The sequence below is a fragment of the Theobroma cacao genome, chromosome 7 (assembly GCF_053813885.1).
Source record: "Theobroma cacao isolate CCN51 chromosome 7, ASM5381388v1, whole genome shotgun sequence".
NCBI lineage: Eukaryota > Viridiplantae > Streptophyta > Magnoliopsida > Malvales > Malvaceae > Theobroma > Theobroma cacao.
In genome coordinates, this window is record NC_142645.1 from 15,811,558 (window position 1) to 15,836,758 (window position 25,201).

Consider the following 25,201-nt stretch of genomic DNA (forward strand, 5'->3'; position numbering starts at 1 on the left):
CACGTGTCATTGCAATTTAAATTACATACTCCAGTTTTCTATATTACAGTATGTATAAATTTATTTTGTTTTTATGTGCAGAAAACTAATTTTTTGATGTTTCAAAAATATACATATATATATATATTGTTTTACATTAAAATATATTATTTTAATTAATATTTTTATTTTATTTTATTATTCAAAAAAAAAGAGAGAGAAATGGAAAAACTGGTACGAAAGCCTTGCGAGGTCTCGAAGGGCATTCGGGGGAAGAATGTCTGTCAAGGCTTCGCGGAGGTTGTCACGGGCTCGATGGGAGTTTCGGGTCGTGACAATAAACTTTAATGTATTATACAATTAATGTGGAGTAGAAGTTTAGTCGAATTGTCCGACTTTTCATTTTAAGTATATAGCAAAGAGTTATACAGTTCAAAGTGATTACATAAATTGGTGGATTGAATATAATGTATTAATAAAAGTTTCAAATAAGGCGTGTTCAGGACTTGGCAGGTTCTCTCACAAAACTCGGATGCCGGTAACGATCAAGGAACGAGTCGTTACAAACACATGCATCTCATGGCATACATTTCATAGTCTCATAGTCACTTACTATGAGACCCTGTCAAGCTCGATTAAAAGACGATATTGTATCGAGTAGTACAAATAAGTTAAATCGAGCCTTGAACTAGTTCAAATAGAAATTCTAAGAGGAAATTGAAAATTTTGAAACCCACAGAATGACTTAGAATAGTGATTCGGAGTTCAAGGTCCAGTTTGGAGTCCATCAGGAAAATTGAGTGATTAAGGACAAAACGATCATTTTACCATTTGATGATAAAATGGAGATTTCTAGCCAAGATTTGATCACATTTGACCAAGAATAATTATATGAAATATAATTATGATTATTGGAGTATAAAATGATGTTTAGCAGTGAAAAATTGTGATTCTCGGTATTTTTGGAGCACAAGGGTAAAATGGTAATTTACCACTAAAGGACTAAACGAAAATTTTTATAAAATGATTTTTGCCCCATTTGGTTAATATTGATCAATATTAGTGTTATTTGAGGTTGAAAAGTAGAAATAATGTGATTCCGGTACATTTCGAAGTATAGGGGCAAAATCATAATTTTTTTGTCCCTGGGGCAAATCGGTAAATTTTTCACCCTAGCACCTGTCAAGACCAAGGGATTTTAATTGTGGTAGGATTGGATAAACACCAGAATATTTGTGGTGAAAAATTAAGAAGAAAAAGTCAAAAAGGTAAAAAATTGGGCCAATAAGAATGTGATAGGTGGCATGCTTGATTATTTTATTATTTTTTATAGAAATCAGCCCATTAAATCCCCAATTCTCTCACCATATTCAGCCTAGGCAACCAGCAACAAGAACAAAGGAAGAACAAAGGGAAAAACAAGAAAACCTAGGTGGAAATTCAAAAAAAAAGTGAAGAAATCAAGGAAACAATCTAGGTAAGTTAGAATTTCTTTAATTCTCCTTGATACCTAGCTTATCCATGATTTTGTTCTTGATTTCCATGGTTGAATATTGAGTTATCATGATGAATTCAATTCTGAAAAATGGGTATGGAAGAGGAATTGTTGTTGGAATAATTTTATTTTAGACTATGTTAGTGTTTAGAGATAGCTAAGCATGGTTATGAACAAAAACAGAAAAGAAATATTCAATTTCTCTAGGGTTCCTTGTTGGTCGAACCATGAGGGCTGAATATCAATGGGGGATTGTTTTTATTTCAAGGTAAATGGCTTGGAAAATGATGAATTAAGGTGAAACGGTTATGTAGAAAAAATTTTGGTGCTAGTGCACCAAATGACCGAATTTTTCTATAAGGAACTATGAGGGTTCTAATGCTGAATTTGGCTTTATTTAAATGGTATGTGGTAAATTAAGGTATTAGAGGAGCAATGGATTAATTTGGAGGTGATTTGGACACAATCGTCAATTAATCGGTGATCGATCGAATTTAATCGATACCGCGATTAAGCGGTAATCGGATGTATTTTTGCATTTACATATCAAGCATTAGTAATTTAAATTAGTTTATATCAATTTAGGGACAATATAGTAAATTCCTTGACTTTGTTATTTGTCAAGGTAGTGAGACGTCCGAAAAAGGCAAAGGAATTACGCTTGAGGACTATTAGTCCGAGTGCACCCGGAATCTGAATTTTTGATACCGGTGAGTGGACTTGCATTTCAAACTTGTTTTGGGGAATATGAAAGATTCTATCCAACTTGTCTTAGAAAATGTACCTTGGGAACAAGCTTTTGTGAAATGGTTTGATGTTGTGATATGTGATTGCTATGGATTCATGCATTATTGCAATATGATGATATATATATATATATATATATATGTGTGTGTGTGTGTGTGTGTTGTGCATGATGAATGATATTGTGTATAATGACTGTAACAGTGTATGTGTACGATGTGGGGGGATGCACATGCCGATGATGATGGTGGCGTGAGAGATGGATGATGATAGTGCCCGTGTGCACGATGTAGGGGGATGTACAAGATTGCACTGATTGTGCACGATGTGGGGGGATGCACACGATGGTGCCGACTATGTGCACGATGTGGGGGGATGTACATGAGCCGGGTGTGATTATGATGATATTGATGTTTGTCTATCTAATTGTGCATATCTAGACTTATGAAATGAAAGCTCATGAATGTGATATATGGTTGACATATATGTGAAATTTGATACATTGCACTTTGGGAATTTTCATGAGTTTTATGTTGATTTTGTTGGTTTAGTAGGATGGCCCTTTTGTTGAGTGAAGGGAAACTTTTCTCTTGTTGCTCTATTTCGCTGCAGCGAAATTCATTCTTGCTACAACGAGAAACTCTCAAGTTTCAGGGCCTTCACCAGAATTGGTTCTCGCTATAGCGAGAAACTTTCTGTCCATTTTACTAACTTGTGGGTTTTTGCCATATTTCCCATTTCTTTGGTACCATAGTTGAGCATGGATTTTTGTAAAGTGATTTACTCATGTGAGGTTTACATGAAGGGTTTAAAGGAGCTAAAACAATTGCATGGTTTTGAGAAAATGAATGCATCATGATTTCGATAAAAATTCCTTATGGTATGCTTGTTCCCTTCTTGTTCACTCATTGAGTATTGTACTCACGTTTTATAAAAATTCATGTTTTTAGATCAGGTGACTGTTGGACCCTAGATCGAGGAGTCCCCGTAGTGCATATCCTGGGTATGTGTCTAGCATTCGATAGCAATCCCTTTTATTGTAAATGTCTCCGTTAAAAGTCATGAGTCCTTTTGTATTGTGAATACAATCTAACAATGTGAATATGTGTATGCAATGTAAATTGCTAAATACATGACTGGTATAGTGCATGTATATTATTATCGATAATGCCATTATGTTTTCGCTATGTTCACACTCGGGAAAAGGTGTGTGTGTATGCATGATATGATAAATTTGTTAAGCAAAGGTAAATGGATAGGCTTGCTTGGGCTTAGTGAGCTATGCTCATTGAGCTCATGCGCCGGTCATGGCCCGAGAAATTGGGTCGTGACACTTACATGCTTAGCCCATAGTTTATATGACTATCTCAGCACATGCATCTTATTGCATACATTTCAAAATCTCATAAATCACTTACATGCTTAGCCCGTAGTGTATATGACTATCTCAACATATACACCTCATGGCATACATTTCATAGCCTCATAAATTACCACATGCTTTGAAATGCCCCATACCTTGATATGGTGATAAATAAAATTGGTCAGATGCGAATTGAGGCATAATAAGGAACTTTGGGAACCATAGAGACAAGATAAAATTTTTACAATAAAATATTATTTTATTAATAAAATAATATTAAAATATTAATATTTAGCCGGATGTCAAAATCAATCATGAAGAAGGATCATATGGTTGATCCAAGTAGGGGAAAAGATGTCAAGCCTGACTTTATAAAATACTTGTCATGACATACATGTGATGGATAGCATGTTTGCATGCTAGGAGAGTCCCGAAAAAATTTACAAAAGTCGGTATTGTACCTAGAGGTACAACAAAGTTGATTTAAGCCTCGACCTAGATCAAATAGAGAATTTAAGATGAAATTAAGAATATTAAAGTCCCAGAATGGTTTAATATGGTGATTTGGAGTTCGAGGATCAATTTGGAGTCAAACCGAAATTTTCACTATCTAGGGGCCAAATGGTCATTTGCCACTTGAGGACAAAATGGGAATTTTTAGAAAAACTTTTTGGCCCCATTTGACTTATTGGAGTATGATTTGAGGATTAAGAAGTGAAAAAAATTTATTCTTGGTATTTTTTAGAGTATAGGGGCAAAATGGTAATTTTGCCACCCTAAGGGCAAAACAGTAATTTTCCACCACCAGGACATTTGTCCAGCACATGGTCTTCCCTTATTCTCATTTTGATCATTGACTAATTGTGTGGTGCAGATAAAAAGGATTAAAATTTTTAAAGTTTTAAAAACGGGCCAATGACATGATGCCACGTGTCATGTCTTTATTAATTTATTATTTTCCTTTTTAAAAGGCACAAAAATCAGCCCATCTTCCACCCCATGGCCAGCCAAACCAGCAAGAAGAGAGAGAGAAAAAAACAAAACCCTAGAAAGAGAAAATCAAAGAAAAAGTGTGAATTTTCAAGGAAATTAAGTGAAAAAGGTGAGATTTTTTCTATTAAGCTTGAGTTTTCTTATTCCCAAGCATTTCTCCTTATTTTTCATGATTAAATTGCATGTTTTCATGGTAATTTAATGGCTGGTCATATGGGTCTAGAGAGAGAAAATTGTTGGATTGATTTGATTTTGATATATGTTAGTGTTTAGTGTTAGTTTAGCATGTTAGTAAACAAAATATGTAGAAAAACATTCATTTTTCCCATTACCTAGCCTTAGCTGAATTTTCAAGTCAATGGTGAGGAAGAATGTGATGTTATTTTAGGTTATTTGATTATGAAATCATGGTTTTTGATATGGAAATTAATGAATTATGGAAAGAAAATCAAGTAGGAAAAATTGTGACAATGATGCACCATTTTGGCCGAATTTTTACAAGAAAGAATATGAATGTGGCTTTGCTAATTTTTAGGTTATTTGGCTGGACATTGGTGATTTGAAGCATTAGAAAAAGAAATGGGATCAATTGGAGCTAAATTGGATGCGTATTTCAATTTATCGAGTAAAAGACCGAAATAGGTCAATACGGTGTTTAGGCAAAATTTAGACCTTTTGCATTCCATATCATGCATTAGTAGTCTAAATTAGTTTAATTTCAATTTAGTACCAATGTGGTGAATTTCTCGATTTTGTACTATGTCAAGGTGGTGAGTCCTCCGATAAAGGCAAAGGAATTGCATCCGAGGACCAGTAATCTGAGTATTTCGAAAATCCCCACTCTGGACATTGTGAGTAACCTTACCATCATTTTTATTATCTAAAGTATGTTTTTAATCGATTTTGGTGAAATTTTATGAAAATGAGTTTAAATGGTAAATTTTTGTATTTTACAACCAAAATGTGTTTACACGAAAAGATTTTAAAAATTTTCTTGAAATTGAATAACGATTTTGAAAATAGAGTAATTAGAGACCACCGGCATGTTGTAAATTTATGATTTGAAATTGATGGCTTATGATATATTGTTATTGTGTTGGCATACTAGTTGGGCTGTGTTTTATGAATTGTATGAATTGTTTTATTTTACCCTTGCAGGCTGGGTAGTAAAGTATTAGTCTTGTCATGCTATTAAAATTTTATTATATGGTGGGTTTAGCTTGCTGCAGTAGGCGGGTTCCGTGGACCAGCCTATGAGAGGGGCACGGTAATCCCAATTATATGTGCTTACCTCGATCGGAGAGACGCGTAGGGTATCTCCTGAGGTATGGATAGAGTTCACGTCATGCCAAACCACCTCGTGATGATGAACTCCTTTAACGCCAAGGAACGGCTGTGTTTTTCTCAAACTAAAAATATGTTTACGTGTGTACGAAATTTTAACAGCCTTGGCGGGCTCGAATGTATGCCTCTGATCAAGGTGTCATCAAGTACTATTTGATGGCATGAGCCAAATGTTTATGGAAGTCATAAGCCTTAATGAGAAATTAAATGAAATACAACTGTTTGCATGGGTTGGGATAAATTTTCAAATTGGGAAATACATAATATGATGGGATATTTTAATTGTCTTTTTTTACTCGGCTTTAGCTGATTTAAATGGTGTTTGTTTACTCACTGGGATTTTATAATCTCACCACCCTCTTTTCCACCCATTTCAGGTTCAGAGTAGGCTGTAGATAGCTGGTTCCATCGGGGATTTTCATTGGATTAGCGTCCTCCACACTATAGGTTCACAGTTTCTTTAATTCTAGTTATTGTGGGCCCACTTAATTATTGTAAATTTAATAGTTTATTGTGCTACAATATGATGAATTTATTTTGTTTTTACGTTACAAAAAGTATATTCGCATAACTCTAAAATTTCTGTTTATAAGAGAATAAAATATTTTATTGAATATTTCGTTTTATCTTTTTACTATATTCAAATAATTATAATTTCATTTTAAATAAAGGTTTTAGATGCCTAAACTTATTTTTAATTGTGAATTATACGATTGGTACGTGTTTGCTACATTCTTAACTGGTTTCAAAATTTTCAGTGGAAAATGACCAAAATGCCCTTGTGAGACTAAAAATTTTATTTTATCAGTTTTAAGTTGTAAATAGCTCAAAATCTTTTAGAACATAATATTTGGCAATAGTTACTCACCGAGGAAATCGAGAAACTGATATTAAACCTTACGGGGTTTCAGTTGGCATTTCGGGAGATGAATGCCTATCGGGACACCGCGGCAGTTGTCACGGGCTCAAAGGGAGTTCCGAGTTGTGACATGCTTAGCCAATAGTGTGCATGATATGCTTAACGCATACAATCCATGGTATGCATGTTATAATCTCAAAAATGGGACCCATGCATCCAACATTCTTATCATGGTACATCGTACCTAATGTGGTGCATAATAACATTCATACATTAACCATAGAGATATCCCGTACCAACATTAACCTAAAGGCCGGAGTAATCAAAAGGACTACAAACATAAAAAGTATTGTCCCCCTTTGTTGAAAACTAATACATAGTAGCATATTTACATACATAGTAGATTCGTAAACAATTTGTAAATCATTATGTCACACATATCGTAATCATTATCAAATCAAGTCGTTTGAACATTTTCTTGAAAACTTCATGGAACCTTGTAGTTCAAATCCTTTAATAAACCATTTATGGAAATAAGTTTTCAACATGCTTAAACCACCATTTCCATAAAAATCATGCTAACTTTCCATATTAAAATACTTGAAAAGGTGTATTCACTTTCCTAATTAGAGAGTTGATTTCTAGCTCCGATCATAACTCTGTTTCAACATTATCTGTGGAGTTTTTGAGTGATCCTATCATACAACAATCATCATAATCATTTCCTACAATCAAAATCTTGTAATAATCATTCTAGGTACTTTTAAAACTACTCGCTTTTAGCTAAACTAATTTTCTAACTAAAACCCACACTTAGAAACCCATAAATCTTTCATCCTTACCTTAGGTGAGCATAGATGCTTAAGAAAATCACAAAGCCTTAAATATTTAATCACCAATAAAAGATCTAGGAAACAAATTCATATTTTCATAAACTAGAAGTCAAGATTTAAAGTTTCCAAAGCTTAAAAAAGTCACATTTTTCATAACAACTTAATACCATATCATTTAATCATCAAAAATGATAATTTGAGTTACAAATAAGTTTGAAGAGCTTAAGAGTTGGGGTTTGACCTTGCAAATGTGGTTGAGGGTTCCCAACCCACAAAAAATGTGGCATATTTATAAGTTAGGGTGTGAACACGTTTTCACCCCTTTTATTTTTCTAAAATCAATGAAATATATCGATACATCATGAACATGTATTAATACATTTGAGACAAAATGCTATTTCTGAGTTAGTTTGCCTATAAAAAACTTGCCCAACTTATTTACATTAAGTACCATTTAAGTAAATGTGCTCTTTACTTTTTACTTTCCATTTTTGTTAAATACAATTTAAGTAAATGTCTTCTTTACTTTTTACTTTTTAAGTAAATAACCTCCATTTGTATTCAATAAAAATATCAAAAAAATCAAAGTCCAGAAGGATAAAAATCTAAATTTTGGTTTCAAGAACAAAATCAAAAAAGTTTGATTGAAATTAAATTTACGACTCCCATTTGTAAGAGCAAACATATTCAAAAAATTATGAAAAAATCATTTTTAGTCATCTAAAAATCAAAGGAATCATCAACATCATTTTTTATTTCTAAAAGACAATTTTATAAAAAACACATATTTTGACCCCTTCTAGACTTAGAAAATTTCTTGCTTCAAAAGTGATAGACAACCAAAAGTGTCAATGAATTCTTTCGAAGGTTAAAACTAAGTTTGATGTTCAAAATATGCAATCTATATGCTCACCTAAGGATTTCTTAACTTATCCTTTTGCTCGAGGTGAGATTTCACATATTTAATGCCAACAATTTGAATCTTTCACCCTTAAATATTTTGATTTTTCTAGGAAGTGTATTGAACTTAAAGTTAAATTGAGGGAGAAAGGTGAAAAAAAAAATAAAGTGATGGGTGCTAAAAATTTACCCCTTGTTCATAATTGTCAAAATAAGTTTTGGAGTGTAAGAAAAAAAAAGGAAAGGAAAAGAAAAAGAAATAGAGAGTGTTGTACAAAGCAATTTATTTCAAGTTTGGGGTTGTTATGAAAACAATTTTTAAGCTCTTTATAGGTCCTACATGGATTAAGTGTTTAGGGGGAATTTGAGCCTAAATATATCCTTTATCATAGCTTGACTGTAGTCCTACATTATAAGCTTAATAAAGACCTCTTGATCCTTGAATAAGTGTTATTCTACATTAATGGAGAGAAAGATGATAAAACAAACTTATAATATTCTAGTACTAATCTATGCTTAGACTTTGGCATAAACTAATCCGAGTTGCATGATATTCTTTGTAAGAGATTATTCACACACATAGGAAGTCCATTCAAAAAAAAAGTGTTCACTTGAATTGATGCATGAATTCAAGGATTAGCTATATTTTACCTTAAGTTGGAATTTAGGATAATTTTGAGGGAAAAATTAGGAAATCATGATTTGGTACTTTTATCTCTATTAAAAGTTTTTTTAATTTTTAATTTTTAGGGTTCTTTTTTTATTTTCTTTTGCTTGAGGACTAGCAAAATTTTAAGTTTAGGGGTGTGATAATTCTATTTCATAGAATTATTTTGTCTAATTTTGTTATTAAATATTAGTTAAGTCCTTAATTTTTAATTATAATTTAATTATTTTTAGTTGTTTTTGTAATTAGTTTAATTTTATGAAGTTATTTTAGTTTTATGTTTATTTACTTTAATTTCACTATTATTTATTAGTTTTTATGCTTTTGTAAGATATAAGGGAATAAGGCTTACTTTTGGAAAGTAATGTGTATGAAAGACCTAGAATTCTACTTGCATATGCTTCAGTGTTTTGACCATAACTGGCATTTCAGATGTTCAAATGATGAGATTTTTATTCCATGGGAAGGCTAAGACATAGGGCTACAATTTTTATGTGGACCATGTTTCCCAGTTCTGCATTGAAGATAGAGAAAATGGAGTTAGAGATAACTACATGTAATGCTACAGGAATGACAATTTGAGGGGTGATATTTGATGTTTAGGCCTCACATAAGCCTAATAGTTAGAGTTTAAATTAGGGAATTTTAGGTTAAGATTTTAAGTATCGAAAAGATGTTTAAGGAGAAATTAAAGAGAAAACCTTAAGAGATTCAAGAAGTTGAAAGTGGAAGGAGAAACCCAACGAGCAGGGCTACAAATAATTGTTTTGTTTTCTTCTTTAGCTTTTATTTTTCTTGCTACTCTCAATAGTTGAAAGTCATATGTTTTTAATTATCTTTGCAATTATGAGTAGATAATTTTATTTTTTCAAGGATTGCAATTAAACTCACATGTAATATGAACTTTTAATCTCTTTCTTGCTTATTTTCAATGGAATTGAATTGTTTATTCCAATTTATTCTTAATGCTTTTAATTGCTTAGCTACCAATTAAATTGATCTAGGAACCTAAACAAACTTAGGAAAGGAAGTTTAGTGTAGAGTAAAATTAGAATAGCATATGATCATATTAATAGATTTATGTATAAGATAGGGATATATCTATATGCCATGTGTAGTTAAAATTATAGCCAAAACTTAATGAATCTGTTTTAATTTCAATTCACATAGGGATATAGTGTTTTGGTTAAAATAAATATTTTGATAAGACGAGTCGGGAGACCCTTATAAATAATTGAGGACTCTATGTTAGCAATTCATTCCATTGAAATAAATTATGGAAGAGAGATAAGATTTGGAAGAAGTGTAAAGGATATTGTAATCCTAGGCTTAGTTCTATTGATTTTTATGAGATTTTATTTCTACTTTGATTTTTATTTATGTTAATTAGTTTTGTTAAATTTAAGTTTAATAATTATTTACTTTTTGGCCATTTAGATAAAATTAAATGATGTTCATTTTAATACCTGGTCAAAACTTTTTAGAATAATTCTATTTGTCATCGATACTGTATTTGTGATTATACTATCCTTCCAATACATATGCTTGCGTAGATAGAATTTTAATTGACATTATGTAAGAAAAAAAGAATAGCGAGGATTTGTGCTCCACAACAACATTTAGAGAGAAATAGCATAGTTAATTATTGGGTCTTCTTTTGGATGGTTCTTGAAGAATTACGATACTTTATTAAATCCAATGAGATTTAATGGTATTTCTCCAAAGACGCAACTTTGTCGTATTGTTCAAATAATTATGAATCATGAGTTTTAGGAAAAAGGCTTGAGGTATTAAATCTTGTAATTTGCTTATTTTTCAAAGTAGACTTTACTTGAATTTTGCCTCATGACTTTTCCCTCTACACTCGAAGGGATTTCTACATTTATTTGGGATTTTTATTTTTTGTTCTTCTATGTTATATATGTTGATTTATAGTTATCCATTTAGCTTGGATAAATTATGTAATGACCGCTCCTCGATCACTACCAGTGTCTGAGACTTACGGGAGAACCCACCAAATCTCGAACAAGCCCACACAGTTATCATTTATCAAACTATCACACATTCATTGGAAAATCTCATAACCATCACCATCTTATTAATAGCAAATGTTCTCTATACATAGTATGTTATCATCATATAAACATAAGTTTACAATGTACACCATTGTTTACGTTAGAAACAAAAGATACTATAAATGACCAGACCTCTAACAACGGAGTGACTCAAAATGGAATGCTATGAGATGCCTTTACCTATATTGCAGCAAGTGTCGATGTGCTAAGTGATGCACTTAAACTGATTACTTATCTGTAAATGGAAATAAAGGGGTGAGTCTCACAAACTCCGTGATCATCAACTCCGTGAGTAAGGCGTAGATGGGAAACAAGCTAAACGGAAGATTTGAATATATAAAGCATAAGAACATGTAAACCATTTAAAAGCAAATAGAACAATGTACCTTACATATAAAACCAAAGATTTCTATGCAAGAAATCATTTAACCATCATTGTGTCAAACCAGTGTGAGTAAGAGATTGCTATCATTGAAATCATTTAACAACTTGCTCAAGGCAATTTGAAATACCCCATACTTTGATATGGTGATAAATAAAGTTGATCGAATGCAAATTGAGGTCAATTAAAATGTTTAAAAGTGATAAAAGACGAAAGGAGTAGTTTAGGATAAAATATTCCGAAAGTGAGGCATAATAAGGTATTTTGGGTACCAAGGAGACAAGATAAAATTTTTAGAATAAAATAATATTAAAATATTAATATTTAGCTGGATGTCGAAGTCAATCAAGAAGAAAGATCATATGGTTGATCCAAGTGGGGGAGAAGATGACAAGCTCGACTCTATAAAAATATTTGTCATGACATACATGTGATGGATAGCATGTTTACATGCTAAAAGAGTCCCGAAAAAAATTTACAAAAGTCGGTATTGTATCTAAAGGTACAACAAAGTTGAGTTAAACCTCAAACTAGATCAAATAGAGAATTTACAATGAAATTAAGAATTTTAAAGTCCCAGAATGGTTTAATATGGTGATTCGAAGTTTGAGGATCAATTTGGAGTCAAACCGAAATTTTCGCTATCTAGGGGTAAAATGGTCATTTGCCACCTGGGGACAAAATGGAAATTTTTAGAAAAGATTTTTGGCCCCATTTGACTTATTGGAGCAAGATTTGAAGTTTAGAAGTGAAAAATTTTAATTTCAGTATAATTTGGAGTAAAAGGGTAAAATGGTAATTTTGCCATATAGAATCGAAAATTTAATTTTTGAAAGGATTTTGATCAAATTTAATTATTTGGAGTGTGAAATGAGTATGAGGAGTGCAAATTATGCATTATGGCAAATTTCAATTTTTGGGGCAAAAATGTAATTTTTGAAAAGTTCGGGGGTAAAAGTGTAATTTTAAAAAATTTGCTCCACCAAAACTTTGGAAAAATCTGGAAATTTCACTTAAGACTTGGATAAGTCAAAGGGAATGCATGGTGGAAAAAGTAGGACAAGTGGATGGCTAAAAAAAAAATGAATTAATAAAATATTTAAAATATGAATAAAATAATATTATTTCATTAAACAATAAAAAGGCATAAAAAAAATCAGCCCACCCATTCTTCTTCTTCAACATTCGGCCAAGCAAGAAACAAGAGAGAGAAAGGAGAAAATAAAACCCTAGCCAAGAAATTTAAAGGGAAAATAGGTGGAAATTCAAAAATCAAGTGAAAAAAGGTAACATTTCTTAAATTTGTCTTGTGCTTTACCTTTCCCATGCATTTCCCATCATTTTCCATGGTTGAATCATGTGATTTGAGGATGATTTCAATTCTGGTCATATGGGTTTAGAGAGAGAAAGTTGTTAGATGAATTTGATTTTGAGCTATGTTAGTGTTTAGTGTTAGTGTAGCATGTTTATGAGTAAAACAATAAGAAAAATATTTATCTTCTCCATAAATTTTCCTAGGCCGAATCTAGCCAATGGTATGTGAGGATGAGGTTGACTTTATTTTAAGAGAATTGGGTGGAAAAATGATGAATTATGAGGTTGGAAATTAAATGAAAATTTTCTATGCAATAAATTGAAAATTTTACCCACTAGGGGTAAAAGCGTAATTTATAGTCCGAACTGATAAATTGGACCAAATTCACAGTCATTGAGGTATTGTGGATATAATTGGATAATTGAAATTGAAATGGATGGAATTGGAGTCGAATTGGGGATTTTAGGAATTTACACCGTGTATAGGCGAGTTAGGTCGGACATCGCAATTAGGCGATTGTCTAGACATTTCAAATCTTATCTAGTGCATACGCATGGATAAGAGCCTGAAATAATTTATGATAAATTGACACAATTTACTGAATTTTGTGTCATGGATTATGGATAGGTGGTGAGTCAATTGTTTCGGGTAAGAGACTGCACCCGAGGGCGGAAGATAGGAGTATTTCTACTCCTAATACTGTGAGTAAACTTATTATCGTCTTAATTATCTAGAGTAGTTTTATACAACTGTGTGATTTTATGGAAAATGGGTTTAAATGGTAAATTGCTATGTTTTAAGAGAAATTGTAATTTTATAAAATGATTTTATAAATTTTCTGAAAAATCGAATATTGGTTTTGAAAATAGAGTAATTGGAGACTGCTTGCTTGTGTTGTAAATTTATGGTTTTAAATTGAATGGCTTATGACAATATATGAGCATGAATGGCTAAACTGATTTTGGTGTTAGAATTATTAGTATTGAGTATTCAGCCTTGAGAGGCTAAGTTGTGATAAATTGCCATGTCATGCTAGAATGAATTTTATTGATTGGTGGATTATATATTAATTATTTACTGCAGAGGGGGTTCCGTGGACCAGCCTATTCGAGGGGCATAGTAAAGTCCATTATATTATTACCTCGAACGGAGAGGCGCGTAGGGTATCTCCTGGGGTAAAGCTTAGGGTTCACTTCACGCCAAACCACCACGTGAAGGGGAACTCAGCCAACGTCAAGGAACGGCTGTATTTTCTCAAACTAAAAATATATTTTAAGTGTATACGAAATTTTAATAGCCTTGGCAGACTCGATTAGATGCCCTGCGCAAGGTATCACCGAGTATGAGTTTTGGCACGAGCCAAAGTTTTAAAAAATTCATAAGCCAAGTTGATTACTTGATTTATATGGATTGATTTTATTTGGTTGAAATGAACTGAAAGGTAATGAAATTACGGTATGATGACTTATTTTAATTGTCTCCATTTACTCGGCTTTAGATACTTTAGATGGTATCTGTTTACTCACTGGGATTATAAAATCTCATCCCTTCTTCCTATACATTTTTCAGGCTCAGGACAGTTTGTAGATAGTCGAGTAAGACGAGAACTAAGCTCGGAACTGCATTATAGAAAGTAAGAGTTCACAGTCTTACATCCTCTTGGTCAATTGGAGCCCACGTGTCATTGTAGATCAAAACTTATATTTTGGTTATCTGTATTTCTATTCATACAATTTTTACTTTACTTTCATGTGCGAAAAATTATTTACGAATATTTCTATAAAAATTTATTTTATGAGAAAATAGAATATTTTATTTATTATTTTTGAATAGTACTAGTTGTCAACAATTTGCTTTCAAATGAACGTTTTAGATACTTAATTGTTTTTAAATCATTAAATATATATTTTCTGCTTACCTACTACATTTTTAGCAAGTTTTGAGATTTTTGACGAAAAATTACGAAAATACCCCTGTGAGCCAGAAAATAATATTTTATTGTTCTTATTTAAAAATAACTTATGATTTTTTTGAAATGCGAGATTTAATAACTGTTGCTCACCGGGGAGATGCGAAAGTTGATGCTAAGCCTTGCGAGGTTTCAATCAACATTCGGGGTGAAGAATGTCTGTCGAGGCCTCGCGGCGGTTGTCACGGGCCTGATGGGGAGTTTCGGGTCATGACAATTTTATTGGTATCAGAGCATGGTTTAAAGATCAGATATTTTGATTTTAAAGAATTAGATTTTAAAGCCTTTGGTTTTAAAGTTGTTTTAAGGAATCTACATTGACATTGCGTAGCCCCAAGTCCAGTTAAGTTAAGATAAGTTAAGTTAAGTTAAGTTATGTTCGATTGAATAGAATGTATGCATCTACATATAGAAATCTACCTACTTTTGAGATGCATAAATAATTATGCAATTACTATTTGATTGCATATAGGTTTTGAGGTGCACTGGTGACATACACACCATGTCTAGAAGAGGTGGTAGTCTCAATACCTCTCATAGTGATAGCGAGGGATCTCTAGATTCTACGGCTAGAAGCAAATGGCACCCTGATATAGGTGATTCGGAAGGTGGTCCATCCCGAATTCCTAATAACATAATTCCTCTAAACTTAGCAGAATGGGTTCATAATAAGGAAAGCTTTGATAGTAGCCAGAATTTTGAAAGTGAGAGTAGCTCCAATATTCTGAAAACTGATATAGATTTTCTTTTGAAACAATCCGAGGAGTACTATAGAGAACATACGAGGAAGGCAATTGCAAGGGGAGATATTCGTCTTAGGAAGGGGGTAAACGTTGTACGCCATTTTCCTCTGGATGTGGAAGGAATGCTGCACCGATGAGTGCCGAGGAAATTAGGATAAGACAACAAGCTTGGATTGAAAAACAAAGAAGGAAATCTTAGGAGGAGGAAAACCTGAAAGAGGATCTTCAGAAGGACTCGGAGTAGAATATTTCGATAAGATCAGATTAAGATGATGATCCCAAGGACATGTAATATTTTCGTAGGATTTTACACTACTTTAACTCTAAGTAGATGTTGTGTAAAAGAGATAATAAGTATCTGTACAAAGAAGGAAAAATAGTTTGACTTTTAAAGTATAGGACTAGAATGTATTATAAAATGGTTGTTTAAGTAATTGAAGGTATATGGGAATCTTTAGTATGATAGGGATAAATTGGTAATATAATTATTGAGGAAGGTTATAGAAAGAAGCAATAAGGTTATAAATGACATTCGGAACGGATAATGTGATTACGTTAATGATTGTAATTTAAGCATGAAGGGGATTATTCAGTGATGTTATGACACTATGAGGTAATAGTTGGGCACAAATATAACCTAATGAAGTTAAATTATGGAATATGGGGAATATAAAATTTTGATTCAGTAAGGATTGTGAGAATAAAGTGAGGAGGAAGCCGGGCTATTTTCGTAGTTAATTATACTGAAAGTCAATAAGATTATTGGAGTATAAGATAAAGAAGATAATTGGATAGGGATGACAATAAATTTGAGGAAAGTTGTAGATAGTAAGCAACTTATGTGTAGAGTGGTATATGTATCATGAATTTATTACACTGTCTGGAAAGGATGTTTTGAGGTGAAATTTTATGAATGTTGATAAAAGTTAAAAGATAACATGAGATGAAAGTATTAATCTGGCTTAGTGTGTATGACAAGAAAGTAGAAGGTACCTATACTTATGGAACTCATGATATACATCTAGAAGGGAAACCACTGGTTGAGAATGATTGATGTGGTGACTTTGAATGCAGACAAATAGCTTTGATGAGAAAATTTCCAATAGCTACAGTACTTCAACATTGACTGTTCAACATTATACTGCTCCGAATACCTCACGCCTATGATGCATGAGTAAGATGGGAGTGACACGATAATGAGCTTACAAATTGAATTTTGGTTATTGGTCATTGTGTTTTGTTATCTGGGAGTGTTGAATATTCTGGAGAATGTTTACCCAAATGAATTGAAAATTTTTTTTATTGCCTTGTATATAGGCATATAATTAAAAGAAAAAAAAATTAAAAGATTCTTGAGATGACTATATTGAGATAAGATACCAAGTAATGAAAGTGTGAAGGAAGAATTACGAGACTGGTATAGAAAATCAATTTATATAGAATATCATTACGAGAATTTGTAATATCTATTTTGATACAGTAAAATGACAAGGGTTAGTAACAACATGACGCTAATTGTGTGGCACCCTGGAAACCTATGAAGATGAATTAGGGATTGAATGGATGAGTACGTATTTATATACCTTTAAGATTAAGTGTTTTAGGAATACATAAACATCTTTGAGAAGAGATTATAATCATACACAGCAAGTATGAAACATAAAATTTTTTAAAACTTGCTGAGAAGCCTAACGGCTAAATCACAAGTTAAGGGATCATATGCTGTGACACATAAGTTTAAGATAGATATTCCCAAGGAAAAACTCAAGAGAAGTTTTACTTTAGATCTCGCTAAAGCAAGCACTAAGTTATGTGTTTATAAAAAGGACTCTGTAAGCTGAGAGTGATATTAGTATTAATATTGAAAAATACTTGAGGAGAATTTAGTTTTAAGTTTTACAATTTCAAGTACAATTTATAAATTAGTTAAGGAAGAATGATGTTATGTTCATATGAAGGAGTGGAACAAAGGATAGAAGTTGACCTTGGAAATGAAGTCAGATAATGAAACTTTCCTAATATATTATGGAAATTGGAATTCGAAAATGCTTAAGGCATACATGATTCAAATGGGTTTGAGTCTTAAGTGACAAATCAATATCGTAATGCAAGAAAGATACAAGGTAATATAGAGGCATGAAAGATGATTAAGGACAAAAGAATGACTCTTAGGAATTGTGGTATTGCATGAGATGCAATGATCAAGTTGAGATAAATCTTTAAGGCATCAATAGGATTATAAAGCATACACGCATAATAGATTATAATTCAATGGAGATGACATTGTGATGAATGATATATAGTATAAGGAAACTCAAACATATGGTTGGAAATGATATGAATGATATGAAGTTATATACAAGTATAATAAGAATGTTGACATGCATTATAAGAATTATTATATTGAAACTAGGATTAGGATACGGATGAATAAAGGGGGAATGTAGTCCAAGGCATGTGAACACATGGATTCCTATATATAAAGAGAGATGTTGAGATTTGAAAATGCATGTATCTATGTATATATGAAATTGATAATTTTACTAACTGAAGTGAAGAATGGTTCTCAGTAATTGGGAGATTTTGAAATAGTGTCCAGAGAGGTCAGTGAGCTAAAGTGTTAACGGACATGCAATGAACGATTAAAGTTATGAGTGACTTTGAAGGTAAACCTTAGATTGTTTAAGTTCTTAATGGAACTCTATTAAAGGAAGTGTATAGACCAGTATAAGATGGATGAATCAAGGTTGAGAAATTTGGTACGGAGCGAATTAATAAAATGATGATTAGGTATACATAAGTAAGTATGATATGTGATCGAAATCAGTATAATTGAGGTGAAGTTATGGTTCAAATTTAATAATGGTGATAAAGGCATGCTTAGTGTCTCGATATAAGAGATCATGGTCGTGAAAAGTATTACTGATCCAATTCCAAAATATGATAATTGCCATAAATAAAGCATTTAATTGAACTGAAGGTGAACGAGGTGAATAAATTGAATGTCCATATAGAAGGAACAAGGAGTAGGATCATAGAAGGAGATTGATAACGCAACATCGATGGGAATTCGAGGACGAATTCTATTTAAGTGGGGGTGATTGAAATACCCCATACTTTGATATGGTGATAAATAAAGTTGATCGAATGCAAATTGAGGTCAATTAAAATGTTTAAAAGTGATAAAAGACGAAAGGAGTAGTTTAGGGTAAAATATTCCGAAAGTGAGGCATAATAAGGTATTTTGGGTACCAAGGAGACAAGATAAAATTTTTAGAATAAAATAAAATTTTATTAATAAACAAATATTAAAATATTAATATTTAGCTGGATGTCGAAGTCAATCAAGAAGAAAGATCATATGGTTGATCCAAGTGGGGGAGAAGATGACAAGCCCGACTCTATAAAAATATTTGTCATGACATACATGTGATGGATAGCATGTTTGCATGCTAAAAGAGTCCCGAAAAAAATTTACAAAAGTCGGTATTGTATCTAAAGGTACAACAAAGTTGAGTTAAACCTCAAACTAGATCAAATAGAGAATTTACAATGAAATTAAGAATTTTAAAGTCCCAGAATGGTTTAATATGGTAATTCGAAGTTTGAGGATCAATTTGGAGTCAAACCAAAATTTTCGCTATCTAGGGGTAAAATGGTCATTTGCCACCTGGGGACAAAATGGAAATTTTTAGAAAAGATTTTTGGCCCCATTTGACTTATTGGAGTAAGATTTGAAGTTTAGAAGTGAAAAATTTTAATTTCAGTATAATTTGGAGTAAAAGGGTAAAATGGTAATTTTGCCATATGGAATCGAAAATTTAATTTTTGAAAGGATTTTGATCAAATTTAATTATTTGGAGTGTGAAATGAGTATGAGGAGTGCAAATTATGCATTATGGCAAATTTTCAATTTTTGGGGTAAAAATGTAATTTTTGAAAAGTTCAGGGGTAAAAGTGTAATTTTGAAAAATTTGCTCCACCAAAACTTTGGAAAAATCTGGAAATTTCACTTAAGACTTGGATAAGTCAAAGGGAATGCATGGTGGAAAAAGTAGGACAAGTGGATGGCTAAAAAAAAAATGAATTAATAAAATATTTAAAATATGAATAAAATAATATTATTTCATTAAACAATAAAAAGGCATAAAAAAAATCAGCCCACCCATTCTTCTTCTTCAACATTCGGCCAAGCAAGAAACAAGAGAGAGAAAGGAGAAAATAAAACCCTAGCCAAGAAATTTAAAGGGAAAATAGGTGGAAATTCAAAAATCAAGTGAAAAAAGGTAACATTTCTTAAATTTGTCTTGTGCTTTACCTTTCCCATGCATTTTCCATCATTTTCCATGGTTGAATCATGTGATTTGAGGATGATTTCAATTCTGGTCATATGGGTTTAGAGAGAGAAAGTTGTTAGATAAATTTGATTTTGAGCTATGTTAGTGTTTAGTGTTAGTGTAGCATGTTTATGAGTAAAACAATAAGAAAAATATTTATCTTCTCCATAAATTTTCCTAGGCCGAATCTAGCCAATGGTATGTGAGGATGAGGTTGACTTTATTTTAAGAGAATTGGGTGGAAAAATGATGAATTATTAGGTTGGAAATTAAATGAAAATTTTCTGTGTAATAAATTGAAAATTTTACCCACTAGGGGTAAAAGCGTAATTTATAGTCCGAAACTGATAAATTGGACCAAATTCACAGTCATTGAGGTATTGTGGATATAATTGGATAATTGAAATTGAAATGGATGGAATTGGAGTCGAATTGGGGATTTTAGGAATTTACACCGTGTATAGGCGAGTTAGGTCGGACATCGCAATTAGGCGATTGTCTAGACATTTCAAATCCTATCTAGTGCATACGCATGGATAAGAGCTTGAAATAATTTATGATAAATTGACACAATTTACTGAATTTTGTGTCATGGATTATGGATAGGTGGTGAGTCAATTGTTTCGGGTAAAAGACTGCACCCGAGGGCGGAAGATAGGAGTATTTCTACTCCTAATACTGTGAGTAAACTTATTATCGTCTTAATTATCTAGAGTAGTTTTATACAACTGTGTGATTTTATGGAAAATGGGTTTAAATGGTAAATTGCTATGTTTTAAGAGAAATTGTAATTTTATAAAATGATTTTATAAATTTTCTGGAAAATCGAATATTGGTTTTGAAAATAGAGTAATTGGAGACTGCCTGCTTATGTTGTAAATTTATGGTTTTAAATTGAATGGCTTATGACAATATATGAGCATGAATGGCTAAACTGATTTTGGTGTTAGAATTATTAGTACTGAGTATTCAGCCTTGAGAGGCTAAGTTGTGATAAATTGCCATGTCATGCTAGAATGAATTTTATTGATTGGTGGATTATATATTAATCATTTACTGCAGAGGGGGTTCCGTGGACCAGCCTATTAAAGGGGCACGATAAACTCCATTATATTATTACCTCGAACGGAGAGGCGCGTAGGGTATCTCCTGGGGTAAAGCTTAGGGTTCACTTCACGCCAAACCACCACGTGAAGGGGAACTCAGCCAACGTCAAGGAACGGCTGTATTTTCTCAAACTAAAAATATATTTTAAGTGTATACGAAATTTTAACAGCCTTGGCGGACTCGGTTAGATGCCCTGCGCAAGGTATCACCGAGTATGAGTTTTGGCACGAGCCAAAGTTTTAAAAAATTCATAAGCCAAGTTGATTACTTGATTTATATGGATTGATTTTATTTGGTTGAAATGAACTAAAAGGTAATGAAATTACGGTATGATGACTTATTTTAATTGTCTCCATTTACTCGGCTTTGATACTTTAGATGGTATCTGTTTACTCACTGGGATTATAAAATCTCATCCCTTCTTCCTATACATTTTTCATGCTCAGGACAGTTTGTAGATAGTCGAGTAAGACGAGAACTAAGCTCGGAACTGCATTATAGAAAGTAAGAGTTCACAGTCTTACATCCTCTTGGTCAATTGGAGCCCACGTGTCATTGCAGATCAAAACTTATATTTTGGTTATCTGTATTTCTATTCATACAATTTTTACTTTACTTTCATGTGCGAAAAATTATTTACGAATATTTCTATAAAAATTTATTTTATGAGAAAATAGAATATTTTATTTATTATTTTTGAATAGTACTAGTTGTCAACAATTTGCTTTCAAATGAACATTTTAGATACTTAATTGTTTTTAAATCATTAAATATATATTTTCTGCTTACCTACTACTTTTTTAGCAAGTTTTGAGATTTTTGACGAAAAATTATGAAAATACCCCTGTGAGCTAGAAAATAATATTTTATTGTTTTTATTTAAAAATGACTTATGATTTTTTTGAAATGCGAGATTTAATAACTGTTGCTCACCGGGGAGATGCGAAAGTTGATGCTAAGCCTTGCGAGGTTTCAATCGACATTCGGGGTGAAGAATGTCTGTCGAGGCCTCGAGGCGAATGTCTGTCGAGGCCTCGAGGCGGTTGTCACGGGCCCGATGGGGAGTTCCGGGTCGTGACACAATTTGTAAAACCCAACCCTATAAATACATGTCATGACATACATGCACTGAGTAGCATGTTATTATGCTAGGAAAGCACATAAGAAAAGACGAAACCCGATATCGTACCTAACGGTACACTTGAGTTGATTTAACCTTGAACTAGTTCAAATAGGAATTGTAGGATGAAATTTAATATTTTATAGTCCAGGAATGAAAAAAAAAAATGATTGTTCGGAGTTCGAGGGTTCATTTGGGGTAAAATTGGAAATTTTGATGTTCAAGGGCAAAATCGTCATTTTGCCACCTAAGATAATAATTTGATCATGGAGTGAAATTTTTGACCAAGATTAACTATTTGGAGTATAATTTAATGATAGGAAGTGAAAAAGTTTAATTCTGGTATTTTTGGAGTGTAGGGGCAAAATCGTAATTTTGCCACCCATGGATAAAATTTGAGATTTTGAGAGAATTTTGATCAAATTTGACAAATTGGAGAATGGTATGAGTATAAGGGATGAAAAATATGTCTATGGGCAATTTTTCAATTTTTGGGGCAAAAATGTAATTTTTGACTTTTACGGGGGCAAAAGTGTAAATTGCAAAAATTACTCCACCGAGACTTTGGATGAGTCTGAGAATTTTATCTAAGCTATGAATATATGAGACAAGTGTATGGTGAAAATTTGGAAACAAATGGATGAAATTTTAAAAATGGGCCAATGGAAAAGTGACACATGGCATTTTTTAATGAAATAATATTATTTTAATGAAAAGTCAGCCATTTAAACCCAAATTTTGAGTGCTGGCCGGCCATAAGGAAGAAAAACAGAGGAAATAGAGAGGAAAGGAAGAAGAAAAGAAAAACCAAAGAGAAACAAGAAAATTCAAAGAGAAATTCGCGGTTTTCGACCGTTTACGCGTCTAACGGTAAGATTTTTCGATTTTAGCTTGATTTCTACCTTTCCTATGCCTTTATTTCCATTTAGCATGCTTGAGGAGAGAGATCAAAAAGTGATATCAAGGGCTGGACGAAATTCTAGGAGAGAGAAATTGAAATTTTTAGGTTTTGATTTTTAGTTAAATTGATAGTTTTAGTTAGTTAAATGTGTTTAGAAATTAAATTGGGCAAGAAATCAGTAAATTTTCACAATACCCACTCTTGGCTGGATGCTCAATGCTGTACAATGATGATGAATTGATTTTATTCTAAGGAAAATGAAGAGAAATGATGAAAAACGATTAAACGTGATAGAAAAACAAAGTAGAAAATTTACCGAGTTAATGTCCCATTTTTGGCCGAATTTTCCAAGGAAGGGAGTGAGCTGATTTTGTTGTTTTTAGAAGGTTATTGGCTGATATTTAATGGTTAGAAATGTTGGAGAGAGAATGGGATGATTTAGAGCTAAAATGGAGCGCGTTAGCAATTTATCGGGCAAAGTGCCAAAAATAGGTTAATACCGCATTTAAGTCGTTTTAGGCTATTGCATTTCATACCATGCATTAGTATAGGATTTAAGTTAATTATATAGTGATTTAGCATCAATGTGATGAATTGTGTAAATTTTTGTAATGTGTCTAGGAGGAGAGCCTTCCGGAAAAGGCAAAGAAGTCGTACCCGACGAGTAGTGATCGGGGCACTTAGAAAGCTTTTATTTTGTACAAACGGTGAGTAAACTTATTATTATTGTAAATTATCTAGAGTTTATTTTAAATGCCCTTTATGTATTTTATGAAATGAGAACGAGATTAAAACGGGATTTTTGATGTTTTAGGAATAAATGTGACAAATAAAAATATATTGTATTGATTATGAAATTGAGTAATTGGAGGCTACAAATTGACTTGAAAAATATATATTTTCCTAGGAATGGCTTATGAGAAATGAGTATATGTGGCTATATTTTGTGAATGCATTGGGAAATTTATGTAAGTTGTTTTACTATGCAGGCTGGATAAATAAATAAAAGCCACGTTATACTGTCGAAATTTTATTAAAATTGGTGGGTTAGTCACTGCAGTGACGGGTTTCCGTGGACTGCCTATTAGAGGGGCACGGTAAACCCAGTTATATAGTTACTCCGGTTGTAGAGGCGAGGAGGGTAACTCCTGGGGTAGTATTAGAGTTCACTTCACGTCGAACCCCCACGTGAATGTGTAACTCGGCCAACGCCAAGGAACGGCTGGTTTTAAAAATAAAAATGTGTTTCACGTGTGAATATTTTAACACCCTTGGCGGACTCGGTTAGATACCTCGGCCAAGGTATCCCCGAGGATTAGTTTTGGCTTGAGCCTTGTTTTAATAAAAGACATAAGCCTTAACAATTGTTTTGGTAAATTACAAATATTTTGTGGTTTAAGAAATAAATTGAAAACATTATGAAATGGGTTGAAATTTATTGTTTAAACTTGCCTCCATTTTACTCGCCTTTAGATATTTATGATAATGTCTGTTTACTCATTGGGATTGCAAAATCTCACCCAACTCCTTTCCACCCATTTCAGGTTCAGTATAGACTGTAGATAGCTGGTCTCATCGAGGACTACTATTGGATCTGCATTTTCCAAACCGTAGGTTCACAGTCCTCTTTACTTTTGTTTATTCGGGGGCCCTCTTGTTATTGTAAATTAAATTAAATATTTTGGCTTACTGTATTTCAGTATGTATAAATTTATTTAGCTTTTACGCTATAAAAATTATTCACGTATAACTTTATAAATATTGTTTTATAAGAAAATAAAATATTTCCCTTAATATTTCTTTTATTTTCTTATTTTATTCAAATAACCGTAATTTCGTTTTAAATGAAGATTTTAGACTTTTAAACTCATTTTGAATATGAATTATGTATTTTGTACTTGTATATTACGTTTTAGCCAGTTTTGAAATTTTTGAGAAAAAAATGACCAAAATACCCCTGTGTGGCGAAAATTTTATTTTGATTGTTTTTGATCTAAAATAGTAAATATTCTCTAAAAACTCGATATTTAACAATGATTGCTCACAGGAAAGGAAAGAAACTGATATGTAAGCCT

The 25,201-nt window shown here is 32.4% G+C and overlaps 2 long non-coding RNA genes across 2 annotated transcripts; both read left to right on the top strand.

The window, feature by feature from the left end:
• The first annotated feature begins 12,810 nt into the window (after positions 1-12,810).
• Positions 12,811-14,695, top strand: LOC148761744 (uncharacterized). Its single transcript, XR_016027318.1, has 3 exons — positions 12,811-12,920; positions 13,577-13,650; positions 14,519-14,695. It is a non-coding gene; the product is annotated as an uncharacterized LOC148761744 (long non-coding RNA).
• An 8,293-nt stretch (positions 14,696-22,988) lies between these two features.
• On the top strand, positions 22,989-24,821 carry LOC148761745 (uncharacterized). The gene is made up of 3 exons (XR_016027347.1): positions 22,989-23,095; positions 23,748-23,833; positions 24,671-24,821. It is a non-coding gene; the product is annotated as an uncharacterized LOC148761745 (long non-coding RNA).
• The last annotated feature ends 380 nt before the right edge of the window (positions 24,822-25,201 follow it).